We start from the raw sequence: 7,221 nt of genomic DNA, 5'->3' as shown, positions 1-7,221 counted from the left end.
GGCACCAGGATTAACTGGAATCCAACGCAACCTAACCCAGTTTGTACCAGGTAATAGCTACCATCAGCCCTGAAATGTAGCCAAGTGGGGCATATCCATATATTTGGTATATAAATTCCATTCTTTAACACATAAACCTGCCTTATATGGCAATACAAGTAGATGCCCCCTGGGTGTGTGTGTCGACCCCAAACAATGATACCACAGTGCTCTGGAGTTGATCTAGTACAGAAAAATGAGACACTGGGGGTCACCAAAACCATGCTTTTTTTTCTCCAGAGAGTGTTCACAAGCTCTTCAAATTTATTTAAATTATGATATAAAGGGGGTATTGGTTTTAATCTAACAACATTTTATTTGTGCTTCCTGATAAGATTTTGAGTTATAAATGACAATCATCACAAAAACAATGATTGTCCCTCGAAAACATTTGGGATGTTGAAAGGTTTGAAAATGTTGTATGCAGGGAGAAGAAAATTAAGCAGAAATTGTTTGATATGAATACATACAGGTTGGATCAAGTCTACTGAGCCACAGGTACAAAGGTATTCAAATAAAACAATAAGTGGAGCAGAGATACAGCCTGTAGTCCGACACTCACCCTTCATGTGGTCAGCCAGATCAAGATAAAAAGTTACAGTTATGTGATGGCCCCATAAAGGTTACATTGGGACACATTCTCCTGAAGATGAAAGTACAACTGATATTTGTATCTTGATGCCAAACAAATTGCAGATTAATGGTGAAGAGGATTTTTGGATTATTTAATAATGAAAACCAACTGCAATGTACTGTCGGCTGAGTTGTCACTGAAAACATTGCTAAGGGATTAAGGATTATAAAATAGACAGAGTTTTTTCAACCTTTTTGATGAAACCATATCTCATAGTGGTGAAAGCTCTTCTGTTCCCATGAACAATAAGTTAAATTCTACCGGGCACTCATGGCTGTGGCCCTGGAGGAAAAGCAGGTTGTGCCCTAATTACAAGGAATGCATTTTGATACCTCCTTCTCTTAAATTGAAGTCATAGCTCTGAGTTGGCTTTGTTAGGCTCCTGATGTTTAGGTGATATTTTTTATTTTGTGCGCAAAAGTCATTATCTTTTGTGCATTGGGTAATTGTGTGCGAAAAAAGTTATTATCTCAATGGAACAAGAAGAATGTCATGTGAAAAAAACGTATTAATGCATGCACACAATTTATTTTCTTGTGCACATAAATTATTATCATATGTACATACGTATTTTCTTAAAAAGTACCGACTACTGTCTGTGAACTGAGAGGTGAAATGACCCCCAACACAGATTTATAGACAAGAAGATAGCCAGACAACCATTAACAGTTACATCTGGCTTACAAAATTGAAAAGAGTTGTATATAACATCTTTTAATTCAAAAAGGTATTTCTTAATGATACATCAAAGAAAAGCTAAAAGTAACCAAGAAAGGTGTTTTTTATTGTTAATATATTTAAGATAGATTATAAAGTGTACTCTTAACACCTCACTTACCCCTCATTTTGCTATCAGATCCTCTGTCAAGTATGTAGTTTAGTTTAGTTTAGTTTAGTTTAGTTTAGTTTAGTTTAGTTTATTATTCATCGTTTCATGCACTAAAAGGTGCCCAGCTCGTACGGACTTACAAGACACTACAAAACAAAACAAAATAGGAGCAACAACATAAGAAGCAAAATAAAACGAAGATAGCAGATACAATACTGCACATGTCCAGCAATGACCTAAAGGAATTAAAAAGCACAGTGGTACACTTCAGACATTTGACAGTGACAACAACTAAATCTGACATAAAGTGTACTCCTCCGCTGCTGAACTGCCTTTAACACAAACTGAGCAAACTGAAACACTTTGTGTGAAAACAGGTTCTTTAGTCTATCTTCATCAGACATGGAAAACAAATCAGGACAATTTTCTGACATTTTGTCAGTAGTCAAACTACACACCTGTTAACACTGGGTCCTAGTGCAGGCCACTTTAATGTGATATAAATAGGCAAGGTCATTTTATCAGTGCAGTCAGCAGAGTGCTCCTTTTTTTTCTCTCTCTCCCTCTCTTTTGAGTGTTTTTGCTCAAGATAATTTACAGAGAAAGACAGAGACAATCTGTTCATAAAGTAATGCTATGTACTTCAGACAGCAATGGTATAATGATGATGTAGCCTACAAAACACATTCAAATACAAAATTTGAATGTGATCATTTTTAAGAATTCTGACTTTTTTCTCAGAAATCTGAGTTTAAATACAACTAAGAATATTACACAGACCCAAAACTCCTATAGTATTACAGTATTTCTCAATCGCTAAAACACTAAACCCTATCGTCTCAACTCAAATTTAAGCGGCCTGAACCCATGTATTGAATCAGTCACTCTTTTGGCAAAACACAACTCACAAACACATTCTCACTCACTAAAACACATGTTGCACTGTGATGCACTTGTGTTGCATAATGGTAAGCACAGGTAGCAAAAGTTCAACACATTTGAAGCACAGGTGTTACAGCTTAAACACAACCACTCAAAACTGATCACACTTGTGGCTAATGATGTGAGGAAACCAATATAAGCCAGAGAGCACTGGTTGTTGAAGGTTGTACAATGGACAGAAATAATCTGAGAGGCAGCGGAAGAGTGTGTGTAAGACATGGTGAAGGAGGAAGAAGAGGGGAGCGAAATCGAGAAAGATAAAGAACAGGAACTTCTGATGAAATCTCAGCTACTGTGATAGACCATGTTCTTCTCATTTATATTTATGTTGACTTTATTTTGACTATATACAGGAGCTACATTCATTTAGCCTGAACAATAAACATTATTTCTACAGCTTCATGTCCTGAGCATTGTGTTTTCAGTTTTTTTAAGTAGTGTGTAATGACTGCTCTGTATTGTTTTAATTTGGGTTCTGATCTGACAACATTGTTTGGTTTTGCAGGGAGAGTCAGAGGTTTGGTGAATGTAGTTTGAAAGTTGGGTTTTGTGCTTATAGTGTTGAGAAAAACGTGGTGGATGTCAAGAAATGTGTTTTAGCAATTGAGAAATACTGAAATTTCTTTTTTTTTTTCTTTTTTCTTTCTTTATCACAAAGCAGATCGTTGAATGAGAACCAGACGCTGTCTTGTGATGACGTCGCAGCTTGGTTAGCAACGATTGGTCGCCAGGACGAAGTCAAGAGGGGACTGTTGGTTGACGGAGTATTTACGTTACTAAATAAACATTGTTTACAACGCCACTGTAGTCCTTGAAGACCAAAGTCCACTCGCTAGCATGCCCTGGTTTCCTGCACGGCTACACATTTCCGCTTTTCTAAGAAAACACACAGCTAGCAGTACGGCAGGCAGCAAAGATTAAATAACTGTCAAGATCATTCTCTCCGTGCTCTCCCAGCCGCCTTGTTCTCTGTGAGGTCTGTTTTATCAGTTTCATTGAAAAGACAAGATATGGTCATGAATAGTTCAACTTGACATACCAGTTCAAGTGATTTGCATTTAGGCTAAAATCAAACTTAGATGTATTTTGATTCAACAAAGATTATTAAAGAATCATATGTAATGTGAATATTCCCTTTGTGGTGGAACATGCTTACAAGTCTTTATTGTACTTTGGTTGTGCCAATCAAGAAAGGTGTTTGGATGCTGAACAAGAAGTCACTGAGCTCTACCTGAAAGGTTATCATAAAACCCTGAGTCAAATAAGAGTTAATCAAAAGAAACAGTAAGGTTTAAATAAAGGTTTTAAACCTGGTAAGGCTGTGTGTCATTTCATTTATGAAAAGCAAATAGATTCCAGGTCCAGTTTGTTGCCCAAGTTTGCTTACATTACACATACTTGAACTTTCTAGCTAATTGATACCATTAGCACTAGTTTATTTAAAGTTAAGCACAAAACAAGACAGTTGCCTACGTTCTATAATTTGAACAACACTGACAGTGCAAGTAGAAAATGCACTGTGTGTCACTGGGTGTGTTTATGCTTGAAGTGATCAGAAGCATGCTTTGTTGATATTGTTTTTTAACCAACCATACAAATATACTACTGTGTCCAATAGATGACCTTTAACTTTAAAAATGTTGGAGGCTAAATTAAACCACTGAGGGTAAGACAAGTTTTTTTTCATGGTACTAGTAGTGGTACGTTTGAAAAGTTGGCCTAGAATTTGTTTTACCTTTTGTGTTTGGAAAGATATTTTCAAATTTCAATTGTCAATCCTTGCCATTGGAAAACTGGGGTTCCAAAGATCTCCAAGATGCTTTGAGGCTTTATATAGTTATTTTTTTTCAACTTTTATTTAAAGAAAATCTTGACTGAAAGGGTGAGTGTATGTGTGGTTGTCAGACAGGAGGCATAATGACAAGGTATTGTTATATGTTCATTTTCAGAGGTATTTTACACCCACTTTACAGACATATTAAAATAAATGCATCATTCACTATGGCTGTGCATGGCATGGGGTTCTTGCAAACTGCATTATTGTATTTTGAAGGGATAACTTCCGGCCCAGAAACTGCAGTTAGAAGATAATCAAGTTATATGTGTTGCATACAGAGGTCCTATTGTCTTTTTTCTTTATTTTGTTTGTCAGTTTGCTGTTACAAAATAAAAAAAACCCAAAAGGGGTCCACCCTCAGTAAATGTGCTCTGGAGGTTTCCACTTCAATTTTCAGTGAACGTTTCAAAATTAACCATAACTAGCAGTCTAACTAGTTTTCATGTTGCCCAATCCCATTCATACCTGCACCTACTCAACACAGATTTATAGAGAAATTACCTACAGCCACATGCAAGCACTGATAGGCAAACTCAAAAATAGACATTAGAACAACAGAAAAGTAAACAACAGCCAAAAAGATATATACAGATACACAGTTGAGTTTGTGTAACTCAATGAGTTTCATACTAGCCTATCACTCAAGACAACTTAGCTAGTCTCCAGAAACTCAACCTACCTATATGCACATGTTGCTATGTTTACTGTGCTGTGTGTTAACCTGCTGCAACTGTTGCTTTTGCTTGTTATCACCTCAAAAGAATAGAAAGATAATAGAAGAATAGAATGCTCATTGTCATTGTAAAGGGTATAAACAACAAAATCATTTTGCTCTGCCTTAGCACAGCTCAATAAAATAAAATAAAATAAAATAAAATGAAGTTATTGGTAATTATATAAAACAACATACACTCATACATACTCATACATTAGCAGATACAAAAAAGCAGGGAATATCGCACTTGTATGACATAAGAGTCTTATTTACAAATAATGGGGATATTGCACTTTGCAATAAGTAATATAGAAGAAGAATATTGCACGACTAATTTCTTTATTACCTGTGTTGGTGCGATTGGTCTGTAGTCATAGTGAGTTTATTGCATGTGTTTTTTGGAACTGGCACTATTGTGGCAGTCTTTAGGCATGTGGGGACAGTTCACTGTGATTGGCTAAAGTGCTTGTGAACAGGTTAGTTAGCTCAGCAGAACAGACTATGAGGACCCGTCCTCGGACCGCATCCCGATCAGCTGTTTTTCATGTGTTGATGTAAGGAACTTGCATGTGACCTCAGCAGTCTGTATGAGTGTCTGGCTGTTGGAAATTGAGGCTGGTGCGGGAGCAGCGGTCATGACAGTCTCCACTCTCATCCCCTGGCAGTGGTCAGGATGGTGTTGTTGATTGGTAAAGCTGTGTTGTAGGCCTTAAGCAGAAGACAGACTTCTTTGGTGATCCATGACATACTGTTAGAGAATACACAAAGGCATTTTGTGATGGTAATTTCGAAGCTAGACCTAGGTCTTGTGGCTATTCAGAAGCTCCCTCTGGCCACATTTGTATAACTCTAGCAGCTGTTTGACTGTGTTGATAAATGGTCTGTTTGCTGGCTGATGAACAACAAGATGACTCCCACTATTGGAACCACTGGGCTATTGAGTTGATTTTGACATATGAACAGGTCAAACCACTTCTTTTATTGGTTGCCTCGCAAACCCACACATTATCTCCAGATAATGTTCATAGAGCTTGAGTTTTCATGTGTATTTCACTAACAGGATACTACAGGGTAGATGCGTGCAACAAACTATGGTATTGAGAAATTAAGCCTATGTGGAAGTGCATTGCAGTCCATCTCTCAGTGAAGGACAAATACTTGCTAAAGATTTTATTAGCAGGCAGCAAAAAGGCTGTGACACGAAAATGGTTGCAACCAAATCCTCCAACAGAGACAGAGTGGATAGACATTGTGTCTGGTATTGAAAATATGGAAAGAATGACTTCCTCACTAAAGCTTAGCAGAGAAAAACGTTTGCAATACTGGGAAAATGGATTGTGTATGTAACATTGAAGGATTTACAAGCCATTACTGCATGAACTGACTGTATTTTCACTAGGGATGCACAATACTGGATTTTTTGCCGATATCCGATATGCCGATATTTTACAACTCATTTAGCTGATTACAGATACCGAAATTTTTTCCGCACACTGAATTGCAGAGATCATCAATTCTCTTCTGTATCGGAATAAGCGTTCAGTATTATGGTGATACTCTTATCACATTTGTCATGTAATATTAATTTCTTGTGCAAAATAAGAAAAATAGTTAATACTTAAAACTGCATTTTCTTTTTGACAATTGCTTTCAAACAAAATTCATACAAAAGGTACATCCTACTTAAAACTTGGATAATGCTCTCCCTGAGACAATTATAACAATACCCACAACCAGGGCAAATTTGGCCAATTTCACATTTGACATAGTAAGTAAACCTAACCTCTGTTCACAGGGAACATGTGAAAAGTGCAACTGTACAGCAATTAAACCCAAATAAATAAAATGTTTTTTCTCTTTGACAGTAAATGTGCCTAAATTAGTCAGCTACATGTACCTTACAGACTGCTGCTTAAATTAAAACTAACTTAAAACATGAGCCCAACATGTGTGAAGCAGCCCATTATTTAATTGGTTAATTATATCAGCGGATATCGGCATGTTGGCACTCTGTCGAGTTACATTTTTAATGTTAACGTTAGAAATCTACAAAAAATTGAACGATTCTTAAATTATTTTATAAAAAAGAGTACATGTAATTATAGTAAGTAACCCTCCTAGGTTTGGGAATAAACCCCTAATGTTTTCCACGCCTGGCCGCCACTTCTACAGTCAGTGCCCCAGTTTGGCCACCCAAGTCAAAACTGTGTGGCTCCCCACTGCTT

Source organism: Notolabrus celidotus, chromosome 1 (assembly GCF_009762535.1).
Source record: "Notolabrus celidotus isolate fNotCel1 chromosome 1, fNotCel1.pri, whole genome shotgun sequence".
In the NCBI taxonomy this organism is placed as follows: Eukaryota; Metazoa; Chordata; class Actinopteri; order Labriformes; family Labridae; genus Notolabrus; species Notolabrus celidotus.
This window is presented reverse-complemented; position numbering follows the sequence as displayed.